This window comes from Hylobates moloch, unplaced genomic scaffold (genome assembly GCF_009828535.3).
Source record: "Hylobates moloch isolate HMO894 unplaced genomic scaffold, HMol_V3 SCAFFOLD_5, whole genome shotgun sequence".
NCBI classification, from domain to species: Eukaryota; Metazoa; Chordata; class Mammalia; order Primates; family Hylobatidae; genus Hylobates; species Hylobates moloch.
In genome coordinates, this window is record NW_026652280.1 from 18,983,428 (window position 1) to 19,000,549 (window position 17,122).

The 17,122-nt window shown below is 35.1% G+C and overlaps 1 pseudogene; it reads right to left on the reverse strand.

Annotated features, from left to right (window-relative positions):
• The window catches only part of LOC116467774 (glutamate decarboxylase 1-like), a 51,841-nt pseudogene that overhangs the window by 27,531 nt on the left and 7,188 nt on the right, over positions 1-17,122 (reverse strand).

Genomic DNA, 17,122 nt, shown 5'->3' on the forward strand with positions numbered 1-17,122 from the left:
AAAAGTATCAAGATGCTCCAAACTCAATAATCTAAAAAATTGTATTTTATCTTAATTGAAATTGTGACAATAACTCTTTAGATTATATGGTGAATTATAGCAATGTAGTTAAGTTTATATGTAATATTTTATTTAAACTCAACTATATCTGTATAAAGAGGTAGGTACAACGTAATTGTACAAACGAGGAGCCTGAATCTGAGAGAATTTAAATTACTTGTTTAGGTTCTTTGCATATTACAATATTCTTGTGATATTTCTCAAATTTCCCCTGCTATTAGAGTCAATGAAGAGTCAAAGACACCTAAGCTCTACTTATTTTAAATATAACATCATACGTTTATGTTCATTAGGACTATAGAATATTAAATATGAGTCTATAATGTGTTTATACTTAGTCAAAGTTACATGTTGAAAGTGTTAATAGAAAAAGGAAGTGTTGTGTAAATCTCTTTAAGTACCAAGGAAAGGTCACTAATTGACTGTTTCCTAGCCTTATTAAATCAATATTCTGTCTACTCCGTTTTTGTATTGGGCAGGTGAATACAGATGGGGAAAAGCAAGTTGGAGAATTGGTGTTAATGTAAAGTTACAACCACAAATCTCAACTGGACCTTCAGCACCTCTCCACAGTCTGACTAGAGTTCCCTGGCCAATCCTCCATTGCCTAGATGATTTTTCATTCAACTCACTAAATCTCCAGTTTCCCTTCACTCCTCACAATTTCAGTAGATGATCTTGTTTCTTGCTCTTTAACAAAATAGGAAAACTCAGCAAATAACATTGCAGAACCAAGTCTACCATCCTGCCTATTTGTATACGGTCTTTCCTCTAGTTATTATGTTGGTGCAAAAGTAACTGTGGTTTCTGCCATTTTTAGTGGTAAAAAAATTAATAGCAAAAACTGAAATTTCTTTTGCACCAATATAATACAACAGATGGATTGCACCTGACTCCAGATAGGATGAGCCCATCTAATTGTAAACTACATCACTTGCTCACCTTTTGCCTAAAACAAAGCACCCATTCCAGTTTTTCACTTTCTTCTTGCATAATGATATTTTCCATCTATTAGACTATGACAAAAAGTATATTCGTATGCTATAACAAAGCTCATCTATAACAACAAAAACAAAAATTCCTTTGGATGTGAATTTCCCTCCAGCTACCACTGTGTCTCTCTCGCCCTTTATAGTCAATCTCCTCAAAACACTTTTCTACATTCGCTTTTTTCATTTCCTTACTTTCTATTCTCACACAACTGTTCTGAGATCACTACTAAACAATAATGAAGTATTTAATTTTCAATTTCCAGTTCTCATTTTAGTCAAGGAATACACAGAATTTGATATAGTATCATTCTTTGTTTTCTGAAATTCTTTCTTCCCATGGATTTGGTGACACCTCACCATCTTTTTTTTTCTCTTTTTTTTGGCGGGGGGGTGTTTGTTTGTTTTGCTCTGTTGCCAGGCTGGAGTGCAGTGGCACAATCTCGGCTCACTGCAACCTCTGCCTCCAGGGTTCAAGCAATTCTCCTGCCTCAGTCTCCCAAATTGCTGGGATTACAGGCATGCACCACCACGCCCAGCTAATTTTTGTATTTTTAGTAGAGACGAGGTTTCACCATGTTGGCCAGGATGGTCTCAATCTCTTGACCTCAGGTGATCTGCCTGCCTTGGCCTCTGAAAGTGCTGGGATTACAGGCATAAGCCACGGCGCCTGACTGATACCTCACCTTCTTAGTTATCCTTTTATATGCTTGGCTACACTTCACAGTGCCCTTGGTTGGATCTTTTCTGCTTCTCCCTGATTTCCATGTTTTAAGTTTCATTTCCCTGGCTTCTCTTGTTTCTACCTACAGTCAGTCCCATGACTTCAAATACTATCTACATGTAAATAATTTTTAAATGTATATTATCTTCCACAACTTCCAAATTGAACCTCAATTCACTATCCAACATCTTCACTTTATTATCTGTCAGTCTTAACTTAAAAAAAATGATATTTCCATGATACAAATCAGTTCTTTCCATCACCTTCTTAAATTCAGGATATAACTCTTTTCTCCTAGTTGCTCAGATCAAAATGGTTGGACTGTTCTTTCACTCCCTTCTTCTCATACCCTACATCCAATCCATTAGTAAATCCTATTTATTTTACCATAGAACTACTCTAGGATCCAACTACTTTTCACTAGTTTCACCGCTACCACTTTAGGCCAATCCACTGTCATGTCTTGCCTAGACCACTGGAAGAACCTCCTAACTAATCTTATTGTTTCTCTTCTCTTCCCTGCCATGTATTTATCATAAGAAGCCAAAACAATTCCCTTTAAAACATAAATCTGATTCTGTCTCTCCTTGGATCAAACCAGTTAGTGATTTTACGTAACACTGAAAACAATATCCAAAGTCCTTGTTTTTAATGATGACCTGTCATCACTCTACATTCTCTAAGCTCCCTTAGTTTTTTTAGATATCATTTCTAGATAACTTATTAATTATTGTCTATAGCACCCGAACCCTCCACAACCCTCCCAAATGTAACTGACATGAGAAAAGGAAATTTGGTTTCTTTGCTCACTGCATTCCCCGGCACCTAGACTGCTGCTTGGTTAAATAGTGCTCAACGAATCGTGAGAAAATTGTTAAACTTCATCAATATAGATGGTGCATTGCTACAGAGTAATTTAAATGTGAATGAGTCAGACTGGTCCTATAGTCTCCAGTTTCATTGTTCCCTCTTTTCTTAACAACCTGTGCATTTCAGACACTTATACATCTGTTTGGTGCCTGACAACATTGAGAGGTTCTCATCTTAGGAACACACCTGAGGTTCATATATTCTCTACTCTCTCATGGTGTAAAATGTCAAAATCCCAAATAAATAATGAAAATCATTAGATTGATTAGTTAAATTTGTTCTTGTTAAAAACCAGATTATTATAGCCCTAAAACTTTAAAATTTTGGTGTTTTTTTCCAAATATGTATATTAATATGACCCTTACCCCCTTTCTTTTCTACTCCAATAAAAAGTAAGATGAGTGAAAGATGACAAATTCCTACCTTTGCTTTCCACATTAACCATAGCTTGAAGATATCAACAAACATGTCGGCCACGCTGAATAGTTTTATCCCCAGTGTCAAAGTCAACATTGTAGAGTTTATCTGACCGGAAAAGATATTCAGCTTGCATCTGAGTACATGCATCTAGAAGACCCTAAAAAAGGAAAAACATATCTAATATGTCAGTCATATACATTTCAATAAGAAACCACCATTATTTATTTCACTTAACTATTACCACTTTGAATGCAAATTTAAGTAGAATTTTGCATATTTAATGTAGAAATATATCCTTTTTTGAAAATGAGCATATTCAGTTTTTTGGATTTATCTGGAATATGGTACAATTTGGTGAATACTTGTCTATTTTTTAATACTTTTCTTAAATGCCTTGAAGTCTTGCTGCTCTTTTGAAATTATGTGACTGTCATTTAATAATGTTAATGAGAACTGACTGCCTAGTCCACTTTAACTAAACTCTCCTGTGAACCAACGGTGTAGATGCCAAATAAACAGCTCTGATGACCATAGTAGATGAAGAATAAAATAATCCACACATTTAATCCATTCGTTTAATTTTGTCTTTTTCTAGCCTTTTGTCTCATATAAAAATGTGGAAAACATTCCTCCTCAGTGTTAAAGACTTCAGGAAGCTTTACTTTGGAAGATTAAGAAATAATCACTAGAAAAGGACATGTTACCCATCATTGTGACAGAAATGCTTTTCTCAGTATGTATGTTGCTTCAGCACAACAAAACCTAAATTTATGTGCATTGATGGGGTATGATTTAAATGTTAATTAAGCAGAACTATTTGTACAAGAGGTAAATAACATTATATGTATTTATGTGTTTGCTATATGCTTTCCATTTCATCATTTAATCCTCATGGAAAACTGATGGTGTAGGTACTATAATGACAACATTTTTATAGATTGAAGAAACTAAAAATGTTAACATGTTAAGTAATTTTCAAGAACATATATCTATATAATGATGAATTTGGGAGCTGACAAAAGGGCAGTTTGACTTGAGGTTTGTGGAAACACAACATCCTAAGGAAGATAACTCGCTTGTGGATCTATAGGAAGGACCACAATGTGATGGTGAGTGTTGAAGTATTTGAGGGAAATAGAATAGAAATTATAAGTCAAAAATGAAAATATTTTATGAATCTGTATTTTGGGTGTCCTATTTACACATGTAAATATTTTCTTCTTAGGCTCTTTTGAACCTAAGAGTAGATAACTCTACTCTTAATCTTTTGTTAGAGCTGACCTAGAGACTATTGAAAACACTTTAAGACAGTATCATCAGGATGAGCTTCTGCATGGCAAAACAAACTACCATCAGAGTGAGCAGACAATCTACAGAATGGGAGAAAATTTTTGCAACCTACTCATCTGACAAAGGGCTAATATCCAGAATCTATAATGAACTCAAACAAATTTACAAGAAGAAAACAACCCCATCAACGAGTGGGCGAAGGATGTGAACAGACACTTCTCAAAAGAAGACATTTAGGCAGCCAACAAACATATGAAAAAAAGCTCATCATCACTGGCCACCAGAGAAATGCAAATCAAAACCACAATGAGATACCATCTCACACCAGTTAGAATGACGATCATTAAAAAGTCAAGAAACAACAGGTGCTAGAGAGGATGTGGAGAAATAGGAACACTTTTATACTGCTGGTGGGACTATAAACTAGTTCAACCATTGTGGAAGACAGTGTGGCGATTCCTCAGGGATCTAGAACTAGAAATACCATTTGACCCAGCCATCCCATTACTGGGTATATACCCAAAGGATTATAAATCATGCTGCAATAAAGACACATCCATACACGTTTATTGCAGCACTATTCACAATAGCAAAGACCTGGAACCAACCCAAATGTCCAACAATGATAGACTGGATTAAGAAAATGTGGCACATATACACCACGGAATACTATGCAGCCATAAAAAATGATGACTTCTTCATGTCCTTTGTAGGGACATGGATGAAGCTGGAAACTATCATTCTCAGCAAACTATCGCAAGGAAAAAAACCAAACATTGCATGTTCTCACTCATAGGTGGGAATTGAACAATGAGAACACTTGGACACAGGAAGGGGGACATCACACACCAGGGTCTGTTGTGGGGTGGGGTAGGGGGGAGGGATAGCATTAGGAGATATACCTAATGTAAATGATGAGTTAATGGGTGCAGCACACCAACATGGCACATGTATACATATGTAACAAACCTGCACGTTGTACACATGTACCCTAAAACTTAAAGTATAATAAAAAAAAGATGAGCTTTATCTGGTGTGATGATTGAGCTACACTTAGTCATTAAGCAGCATATATTTATAGCACCTGTCATACATGGTGCTGAGACAGTGGATTTGTGGTGAGAAAAAGGGTAGAGAGACTCTGCCTTCATAGAACTTATAGTCTGAGTGGCAGGAGGCTGGGTAGGTAAGGGCGGGGCTGGACACTAATCACAATGTCACAGATATGAGTGTCAAATTATACCCATGATAAATGTCATGAAAGAGTTTTCATGGTGCTATAGAATATTCTGGTCTAAGGGTCAAAGATTCCATGTAGCCTGGAAGTCAAGGAAGGCTTCTGAGTAAAAAACATTTTTGAATTCAGCAGTTTAGCAAGAAAGATGCTGGGGGAGAGAGCTGTGGGAGTGAAAGTTGAGTCAGACCATGACAGGTGGAAGGAGAAAGAAAGATGTACTGAGATCATAACGGAGAGAGCTGCACTACATCTTTTTGGAACTAAAAGGAAGCCAATTGATGTGAATAAAACAAAAGGAAACACAAGAGGAAGTAAGAGTTCAGAGAAAGCCACAGACTATACCTCCTGGGCCTTTGTGCATTGTCAAGGATTTCAATCCCCATCTTAGCGACAAGGAGAAGCTACTTAATGAGTTTATATTTTGCATTATGAAAAGCTTCTTCTGAATAAATGAAATTGATGTGGTTGGCATTTTGTTTGAAAAACATATGGTATTTTCATTCCCTTGAGTGTAAAAATGAAGAATATTTAAAATCAGTTTAAATATATTTTATGTACAATTATACAAAAATGTATATATTTACTTCCTTATACTCAATTCCTTGTCGGCATTGAAAAATATGTTAAATATTGATATACTCAATTTGTTCTACTCATTAAGACATGAATTAAAATTGTCTGCCTGCAGCCCTGGACATTCAAATGGTTAATAGATTAGATAAGAATCAAACATTCCTCTTAATTCAAGGCTACACCAAGATAGACTTGTTTTCCAGAAATGACCTTAAAAATAGTAAATGCTTATTGGTTTGGCAATTCTGCTGTACTTCCATTGACCATCCATCTACCTTTAGGAAAAGATAAAGTACAAGACAAAATATAAAAAACAATTTATTTGAAAACTCATGATAGGTACTTATGTAGAATAAAGTGTATTACTTCAACATACTCATGGTGGGCTGAGAAATCAGAGAAGACTGCAGAAAATTTGTATTTGAGCCATAAAAAGAAAGGTATCTGAAGTCTGAAAGTTAAATAGAGACCTGTTAGCAAGGTAGGGGTTGGAGACAAATTTGAAAACTTCTCAAAAAAAAAATACGGTCAAACAATAATGTCTAGGTTCTGGCCACACACCAACGCTGAAGAAGGATCAGTCTGCTAACCTGCAGGCTTCGAGCATGAGGTATCTGCCATTTTCTGGACGGGATATTGCTGCCATGCAGGCAACTTAGCAGGAGCTGAAGCAGAGCTCATGTTACTAGTTCCAGTCAGCAGAGCTGATAATGCACTAGGTATGAGAGAATGAATAAAGATTCCCTCAGAACTAGGGAAGATGAAGTGAGCATTAAGTACTCAAAGAGTAGGCACGAAGGCTATAGTAGGAAGACAGATTATTTTTATACCCAAAGCCTCTGGATTGCTTGCAAATAAGAGAAGATAGAAAATGATGTCCCCAAAGGTAGAAATTAAAGTTAGGTAAAATGTGTTTGCAACTTGACACCTCAATAAAGAATATGCAAACTTTATAATTGTATTTCTACTTGGAGGAGATTATGACCTTAAGTCCTTATATACTGTCACATTTACTATGAAGGGAAATAAATATACATGTAAACAGAAAATAATGTCATACTACACATACATTTATGCCTTTTTTTTTGAGATGAAGTCTCACCCTGTCACCCAGGCTGGAGTGCAGTGGCATGATCTTGACTCACTGCAACCCCCACCTCCCAGGTTCAAGCGATTCTCCTGCCTCAGCCTCTTGAGTAGCTTGACTCCAGGCACACACCACCACACTGGGCTAATTTTTTGTATTTTTAGTAGAGATGGGTTTTCACCATATTGGCCAGGCTGGTCTCAAACTCCTGACCTCGTAATCCACCCGCCTCAGCCTCTCAAAGTGCTGGGATTACAGGCGTGAGCCACCACACCTGGCCACATTTATGTTTTTTGTGCCAAAAATATATTGCAGTTACTCATTGTCTTCCACGTGAAAATATGCCCTATTTTTGGCTCTATACTCTAAGATTACAAATTGGCCAGTGGGCCAAATTGATCTCTAAGAGATATTTTGCTTGGTGGCTTTTTTAAATTATTATTTCCTTTTATTTGTAAATTGACAAATAGAATTTTATTTATTGTGTGTACAACTTGATGCTTTGGTATATATGTATGAAGTATTGCATATATGCATGTTTCACACACACTATACATTGTGGAATGACTAAATACAGTTAATTAACATGCATTTCCTACATAGGCATTGTGGAATGTGTATATATATGATGTATATATGCATTGTGGAATGACTATATCTAGTTTATTAACATATGCATTGCCTCATATAGTTTTCACTTTTGTGGTGAGATCATGTAACATCCACTCTTTTGACAATTTTCAAGAATACAATCTGTTGTTATTAACTGTAGTTTCCAGGTCCTACAATAGATCTCCTGAACTTACTTCTTTTACCTAAATGACATTTTGTATCCTTTGATCAACTTTCCCTTGAACTCCCTTCCCCAACTGCTTCAACCCCTGGTAGCCACCATTCTGCTCTCTAGTTCTGTAAGATCAATGTTTTTAGATTTACTTATGAGTGAGATCATGAGGTATTTGTCTTTTTTGTGTCTGGCTTATTTTACTTAACATAACGACTTCCAGGTTCATCCATGTGGTCACAAATGGTAGGATTTCCTTTTTTTTTCTTTAAATGGACGAATAGTATTCCACTGCATATATACACCTCATTTTCTTTATCCATTCATCCATGAATGGACACTTAGATTGATTCCATAATGTGACTATTGTGAATAATGCTGCAGTTAGCTTGGGAGTATAGCTATCTCTTAGGCATTCTCATTTCATTTCCTCTCCTTTAGATATATACCCAGTAGTGGGACTGCGGGATTGTATAGTAGTTCTATTTTTAGTTTTTGGAGAAATCTTCATACTTTTTACCCATACTCTTTTCACTAATTTACATTCCCATCAAAAGTATACAAGGGTTCCATTTTTTCTGCATTGTCACCAATGCTCATCTTTGTGTGTGTGTGTGTGTGTGTGTGTATAATAGGCATCCTAAAGTTGTGAGGTTATATCTTACTGAAGTTTTAATTTGCATTTTCCTGGTGATTAATGATGTTGCACATTGTTTTCATATATCTATGGCCATTATGTTTTGTTTTTTGAGACAGGGTCTCTCACTCTGTCACCTAGGCTGGAGTGCAGTGGCAAGATCTTGGCTCATTCCAACCTCCTCCTGGGCTCAAGCTATCCTTTCACCTCAGGCTCCCGAATAACTGGGACCACAGACATGCACCAACATGTCTGGCTAATTTTTTGTATTTTGGGTGGAGATGGGGTTTCACCAAGTTGCCTAGGCTGGTCTTGAACTTCTGGGGTCAAGCAATCCGCCTGCCTCAGCATCCCAAAATGCAGAGATTACAGGTGTGAGCCACCGTGCCTGGCTGGTCATTATGTTTTTAATAACTGGGTTATAAATAATCAGGTTTTCTATAGATCTTCTCACAATCTTTCATCTATACCACATCTTTCCACCCACAGGTAGCTGGTTTACTACCTATGCACTATACTCACTTGATTTTGTCAAATGACTGCTACTTAAAGATCAAGGGAGGAGAACAAGTTCTCCTCCATAGGGCAAATTGCGCTGCAGTATGTTTAATTCAGTGATGTCATATTTTTGTTAATTTAAAACATTCACAATGAAGCTAGTCATTGTTAAGCCATCCATTATGTCAGTAATTAAGAACAGAAATCATTTACTTTTTCCCAGATCAAGATAGCAGAGCATTGAAGAGGGACACCCATTAGTTTGTGTGGATTCCAGGTCACAGAGTTGGCCCTAGGTGATAAAGCAGCTCTGGTCAGCACTCACAGTCACTGGAAAAGGAGTCTAAATGGGTTCTTTTGCTTTCACAAGCAATGCCCCAGGTCTTACCTTTCAATGCCACTGAGTTTATAGGAATCGTTTCTGGATAGCAGCAGTCCACCTCCCCAAGCTGCCTACGACAAACACAAAGAACATGTGCTCTTATACTAATTACTTTTTTTTTTTAATTACACTGACTACTTTTTCTATGTTAAATTTATTTTAAAACATGATGAAGATTTAATTATTATGCTAGATAATTATCAAGCTGGCTATAATTATTCTACTTAAAGAAACAATGCATTAAAAAATTTCCTACCATGAATTTTCATTGTCTATTCATGACACAGTGAAGTTGTAAGTTCCTAATTAATTCAAGAAGGAACTTTCTTTATAATTTCCAAAGACAGATTTTAAAAGTTGGCATCAAATTAGGCTATACTACAGAAAAATTAAAATCTCCATGGTATGCTATAACTTTAATTTTATTCAACTCTAATCAAAGCCAAAGGAATTTCTGTTAAAAGTTATTGTACTAAATTAATAGCATCAAAAGTTATTATTTATTTAATAGATATTAATAAAGAAATGTATATTAGAGTAATGGGCTAAGTCTTCTTTCAATTTCAAATCATGTTTGACTTTAACATTCATATTCTAAATTTGGGGTTGAATATTAATAGAGATTAAGGTTTTTAAATATAATTTGGTATATTTTTAGCCCTTTTCATGATGTATTAAGTCTATTTAAAAATAAACTTAGGTAGGCCAAGTGCAGTGACTCATGCCTATAATCCCAACTCTTTGGGAGGCCAAGGTGGGCAGATCACTTGAGGTCAGGAGTTCAAGACCAGCCTGGCCAACATGGTGAAACTCTGTCTCTACTAAAAATACAAAAAAAAAAAAGCGAGGTTTGGGCTGGGCATGGTGGCTCATGCTTGCAAGCCCAGATACTCAGGAGACTGAGGCATGAGAATGGCTTGAACCGGGAGGCAGAAGTTGCAGTGAGCTGAGATCATGTCACTACACTCCAGCCTGGGCAATAGGGTGAGTCTCTGTCCAAAAAAAAAAAAAAAAAAAAAAGGAAAGAAAAAAGAAAAATAGATGTAAATAAGATTATTCTTTATCTGTATTTTCTGTATTTATTCATTATAAAATCTAGGTACAGAGAAATTTTTGACTTGCCTGAAATGCCTGTTAGGAATCTTTAAGGATTGTAGGATTTTTTTTCTTAAACAAGAGACATTATAAGCCAGACTAAAGGAGATGACTTACATCCACATGCATCCAGAGTTTGTGCTTCTCACAAATATCAGTGATGTCAGGGAGAGGGTCGAAGGCTCCGTATGGAGTTTGGCCCTGGTGATGAAAAAACGGAATCATTCTTACAATCTCATGAAGTCCACAGGAACTATATACAATACTGGTACCCATTACGCTTCGGGATATCAGAAATCTGGATACCTTTGATTAGGGATATTGAATAGCTAATGATTTCAAATATTCTGAGGTACATAATCACTAGAGGTAGTAACATAACTGTAAGGTGGATTTATACCTTTCCCTCTCAATTTTATTTATTGTTATTTCTGTTTACACTTATTTTAAAGAAAGTAACACCACAAACATGGAAATGGCCAAATTCCATTATACGAGGAAGACCCTGATAAATTTGCCTTTCATATTTAACAGAACCAATAATATTAGAAATACTGCAATGCTACTTCATTACACCACTTCAGTTTTATAAGAAATTTCCCACATTTTGTGTTTATTCTATTTTTTTAAGCAATTCTCTTATCAATTATTTTTCACTAATAAAAATATATAAAGATATTTGCATGTTAAATATAGAACCGTAGAACATACCTTCTTTTTAGCTTGTAATATATTTTTCTCTAACTCAGCTGGAATCATCTTTCCCCACAAAAATGCAAATACGCATTGATTTATTATAAGTATATAAACATACAAATTCTACCAATTAGAATAAGAAGTGTTGTGCAAGATTTTAAAACAATCAGTTTTTAGTGTCTCCTAAAGACATGTATAAGTGTATGAATAAGTAATAAATGTTCAGTTAATGTAAGCCACGTTTAAGTTAGAGAATGCTTCATCTACTATTCAGTCACCTTAAAATCTGCACGCTTACTAATCAGAAGATTTTGATCATTGTAAGGAAGATACAAAATAATAAACTCCCTTTCGATCATTCTTTGTTTTTCTTTCCTTATTTTGTTAAAGTAATCAAACTTTATTTATTTATTTATTTATTTAATTTATTTAGAGAAGGAGTCTCGCTCTGTCGCCCAGGCTGGAGTGCAGTGGCGCGATCTCGGCTCACTGCAAGCTCCGCCTGCCAGGTTCACGCCATTCTCCTGCCTCAGCCTTGGGAGTAGCTGGGACTACAGGCGCCGCCTGCCACCGCGCCCGGCTAATTTTTGGTATTTTTCATAGAAATAGGGTTTCACCGTGTTAGCCAGGATGGTCTCGATCTCCTGACCTCGTGATCCGCTCTCCTCGGCCTCCCAAAGTGCTGGGATTACAGGCATGAGCAACCGTGCCCAGCCCTTAAAACTTTAGTTATTAAGATCTCTTGATATCAAGATTAAAAATATCAGGCATTCAAATTTGAGGGGGGACGGGGGTGGCATAAATTAAGGTGGCCTCACATTTCTTCACAGCATGTTTCCATGAAATAAATTAAAGCCAATATTTTTCTACTCCTTTCAGCTATGAGACTAACTGCCAGCAGGCTTAGAGATAATTCATTGGAAACATTTTGATTAAAGTTAGTACCAAGATAATAATGCTCACTATCTTCAATATTCTATTTTCTTTTTGAAAAAAAAAAGAGACAGATAATAAAATAAGAAACCTAATTGGAGTACATATGTTTGTATACCTAGAATACCTAAGGTTGTTTATAAAAATAAAAATGTTGAGGAAGTTACATAAGTAAACTATGGCTCAATTTCGTAATACTAATTATTGAAAATAAATAGTAGAAAAATCCTATTAATAATAGTAGAAGTGATGTAAAATATCTTTAGAGTGGTAATTCTCAGGAAACGTGCAGGGACAAACAACCTGTGATAAAGTTTATTGGATAATAAACTTATGAAAATATTTGCAAGATATATTTACATATTTCAGAATTTCATAATATATAAATGTTTCTTATAAGGCAATAAGAAGTAATAAACTACCACTAAAAGCATAGGCAAAGGACATGTACAGTCAATTCACAGTAATATACAATTGACAGGTCAGTATATTAAAAGATTTCTATTGTTTTGAACAACAATAGACATCATTTCTGTCAGATTTTCTAAGTATAAAAATATTGATAATATTTTAATATTACGTTTCAGATAAGAATATAATTAACTAAAATGTTTAAAGGGCAAATGGAAAATTTATATTGAGTTATAAATTCACACATAATTTGAACCTATGGGCATTCATATGAGAGATATTCATACAAGACAACTCAAAGGTGTTTATTAAACTCAAATATGTTTATTACATTCATTTAAGCATGCTCTTAAGTACTAAAATCAAAGGGAAAACCTATAAATGTCTTTTTAAATAGGACTTGTAAAATTATGCTGCATTTATAAAATTGGAAACTGATGTAACTTAAAAAAAAGTCTGTGAATTCACGAGACAAGATTTCGAAGCTATACCATAAAGCCAAAGGAAATAAAGCAAATAACAGAACATAACACAGAATTGATGTATGAATAAGTTTGATATTAATAAAAATTATATCCAGAATCTGTATAAAGTTTGTAATATTGCTTATTTCTGAAGAATTGGATCCAAAGAAAATATATTTTCACCTTCTACTCTAACACGGTTGAATTTTTAATTTCCAAACATCACTATGTTGATAATTTAATGTATTTAATAAATATAAAATAGGGAACAAATATATGGCAATAGAATTTTCATAAGGCCATAGTTAGTAAATAAATGTCAACAATAGGGTAAATAATTTTGGTGCTTCTTTCATAATGACTCATCTTTAAAACATAAATAAAATGAATCTGGGAGAGGATTCTTGCCAAAGAATGGAACCACAGGCAAATGAAATCTTAATCTGTGAAGCATAGTAATAATAAAACTTTGAGAATGTATTAAGAAACGTACCTTTCATCACACTTTACTTCAATTACATTATCAATTCCAATACCCAGAATTGCTGCAGCTTTTTTTTATTGAGTAATGACCCTTGGGCAAAAATAAGACAAGACAAGACATTACTTCTCCTACATGAAATCCCCATTTACACACAAGTGCACTTGGGGCATGTATGCATAGCTTTGAATGGGTCTGTGGATGTATATGCACACAGGTATCAAGGCATATTTCCAGGCCCCCATCTTGACATTTGTTGGGATCTAGAATGTTGTAGCACCTCTTTCCAGAAGGCACTGTCACAGAATAGAACTCTACATGCTTGAGTGGGAGCTTGAATATTTTAGTTCCCTGCATACACACGAAGATACATCATTTATAAAGTTAGTGACAGTATCCTCCAGGAAAATCTTTTTCTGTTCTGGACAGCTCTAGCTCCTGCATTTGAGATTTTTTTTTTTTTTTTTTTTTTTAAGGCATGAGGTCTTACGAATGTACTGAATATTCCAGTGCCTGTAATTCTTAATTCTGACTTTGACACCCACTTTGATCTCTTGCCTGCTAGTTTACTTTGTCCTTGTATCATCCTGCCTTATGTAAATAATACCAGCAAGACAGAGGTGATAGCAGCTCTAAAGATAAACTTGGCCCGGATTATTTTTAATCGCCAGGAAAAGACCAGATATATGAGATTAAAAAATACAGAAATTAAAACCTTAACCATGTTTCTATTTCAATAAAGAATACACAGATTAAATAAAAAACTGATTTCTTAAAGATCAACATTATGGAATTTCAGCTTATTTACTTATTATATATATTTTCAAATTATATTTCAAACGATGACAATTGCATTTGTAAACAAGCATGTTCAGTTGTATAAAGTTCTGTAATACATTGCATTGAATATAAAGTAGTAGTTTCCAACTTGATAATATATAGTAAGTACTTACTTAACGTAGCCATAGGTTCTTGGAAACTGACTTTAGCCGAAAAGATGTCTAACGAAACCAGTATTTTTTTTCTCTTTGACATTATAATAAAGCAACTGATGTAATCCAATGATCTATTGTATATTGCTTCTCTTAAAGTCACAGTTTCCAAGAACCTGTGACGTTAAGTGAGGACTTACTATATAGACGTGTAATGCCAATTTGAGTGTGGCAAAGGGAGTGCACTGCAAAAACAGGAATATTTCAATAAAAACTCTTTGTTTCTAGGTACTTTTAGGTAGAACTCTCAAACTGGGATGGCTACTACATTTTAAGATCATAAATGTTGCCATGACAGATAAGAAGAAATCAGATTACAGGTTTAAACAGTTTTGATTCTATGCACGAGAGTGGAATACTCAATGTAAAGGAGATATCAGTGGAGATACTGTCAATATCAGAAGAGCTTGGCTGAGGACCTAGTCGATAAAAAATACAGTTTTCTTTTAACTGATTCCTTTGGTCCGAACTGGAAAGAAGAAACAGTAATTGCATTCTTTTTCTTTTTATTCAGTGTGAAAAAGAACTATGAAATCTTTGAAATTTTTAAAACAATTATTTTGGTAAAGTTAGCAGAATGTTTTATATTTATAATCACATCTGCTTTCTGTTTGTCATGCTGAAATTAAATTTTAATCCTGAATTATTTGTATTGCTTACCTATAGAGCCTATATTTCCTGGAAAGTTTTTTCCTTTTCAATATCAATATGTAGATCCAGACTCAGAGATTATCTGAACATATTTGATATAAGCATAATGCCAATATTCTTAGTCTATATTTTATCAGGTTATCTTTGATGATTCTTAAAAGTCAGAAAAAACCTACACTTGGTACTTACTTGCTCAGAAACAAATAATACAATGCATGGGAGTGCAGTCATGCCTTTTGTTTTTATCTCTGGATATTGTTTGTAGCGAGCTACTAAAATACCATAGAGGTTTGATATACTGCCACCTGTGGAAGAGAAATAATGACCGTTAAGCTAATTTCAATCCCAATAAATGTTTATTGAAATAACAATTTGACAGTTTCTGAAACTAATGAGGTGCTAAATCATTGTTATTTTAAAATTATCCTTCCTTGAAATTGGTGAAAGGTCAAAGAATGAAATTCCCACCTTTAGATTTCTGGAAATTTCATTTGCAATGATAGCACAATGGCTTACAAATGTCTGTCAAAAATAACAATATTAGTTGGAATACATTTTGAGTGTCTCCCGATAGGTATTTTATTTAGCTTACAGAAAGTTGCTTTTTCTTACCAGGTGAAAATATTCCATCTGCTTCTGTTTCTCCCCAGCCAATAATTTCATACATCTTCTTGAGAAGAATTGTCTCCATGACAGTAAAAACTGGGGCTATTTCATATGTAAACCTATAATACATATAGATAAATTCAGCTGTGACTTATATTACACAGAAGAGGCAAAGTCAAGTCATGTGTTAACAAGATCATATACTTTTTAATTCTATATTAGACTATGCAAGAAATGGTTACCTTTTATATATTCTAAATTGCTTATTCCAGATTGAGTATATTAGTTCTACAAAGAAAGCGCCATGACTTCCATTGTTTTGGGCAATATCTGAAAATTTCTTTCCCACCTGGAGGAATTTTGAAAGCAGCTCCCATCCCTTCAGAACACACAACATAGTTTAGGATCAGAAAATGCCCAGTTATTAAGAAAAAAGCCTATGTATTTCTTAATAGGCAAGTTAAAAAGGCACAGATCTGGAGTTGCAGACAATGTTTTGCAGAACATGAAAAGGGTAGAAAATGCCTTTTCTAGAAATTGATTGGTCAATATCCTTTGTGTAAGGATTGTACTTTGAGGAAACACACCAAAAAACAACTAAGAGTTATTATGTTTTCAATAATAACAGCTGTAAAGCAAGAAGATAGCACAAGACAAGAATAATGTGGGAACCCAGGGAAAAGGATTCAGAGATGACCGTGATGGGAACTCTCCCTCTGTTGTCACACCGTGCAATTAGAGTCAGCTCTTCAAAAACCGAAAGTTGGAATTCAAGGCTATAAGCTTTCCTTAGTGCACACTCTGTATAATAAACAGTGAAATATTTACAGTGGGTTCTGAAACCTGAAGGTGGCTTTCGTTAGTCTCAAGAAATCCTTTTATTTGTCATCGAAAATGTTTAAAGTCTCCTTTAAGTGTCCTTAAACATAGATATTGACATCAGGCACTATTTATATGCTGCTTTGGATGCTCTCAGCTTGCTCTGCCTCTAAGGCCTTTGGACAATATTCAGGCCCAGCCACTCACACACAGCCCCTAACAGTGAGTCACCTCCTCTCTTGACAGCAGTCACTGGCCTCCTGCCCAGAAGTTTCCTTTTCAGCCTGAAACCAAGAATGCCCATCCATCAGGTAGGGGGAAGTCAATATATCCTATGGTACAATCCTTTGGCCCTAGGAGACCTGGTGGAGTGTAAATTCTTTTCCCTTCCTCCCCACAGATGAACTGTCCTGAGAAGCACAA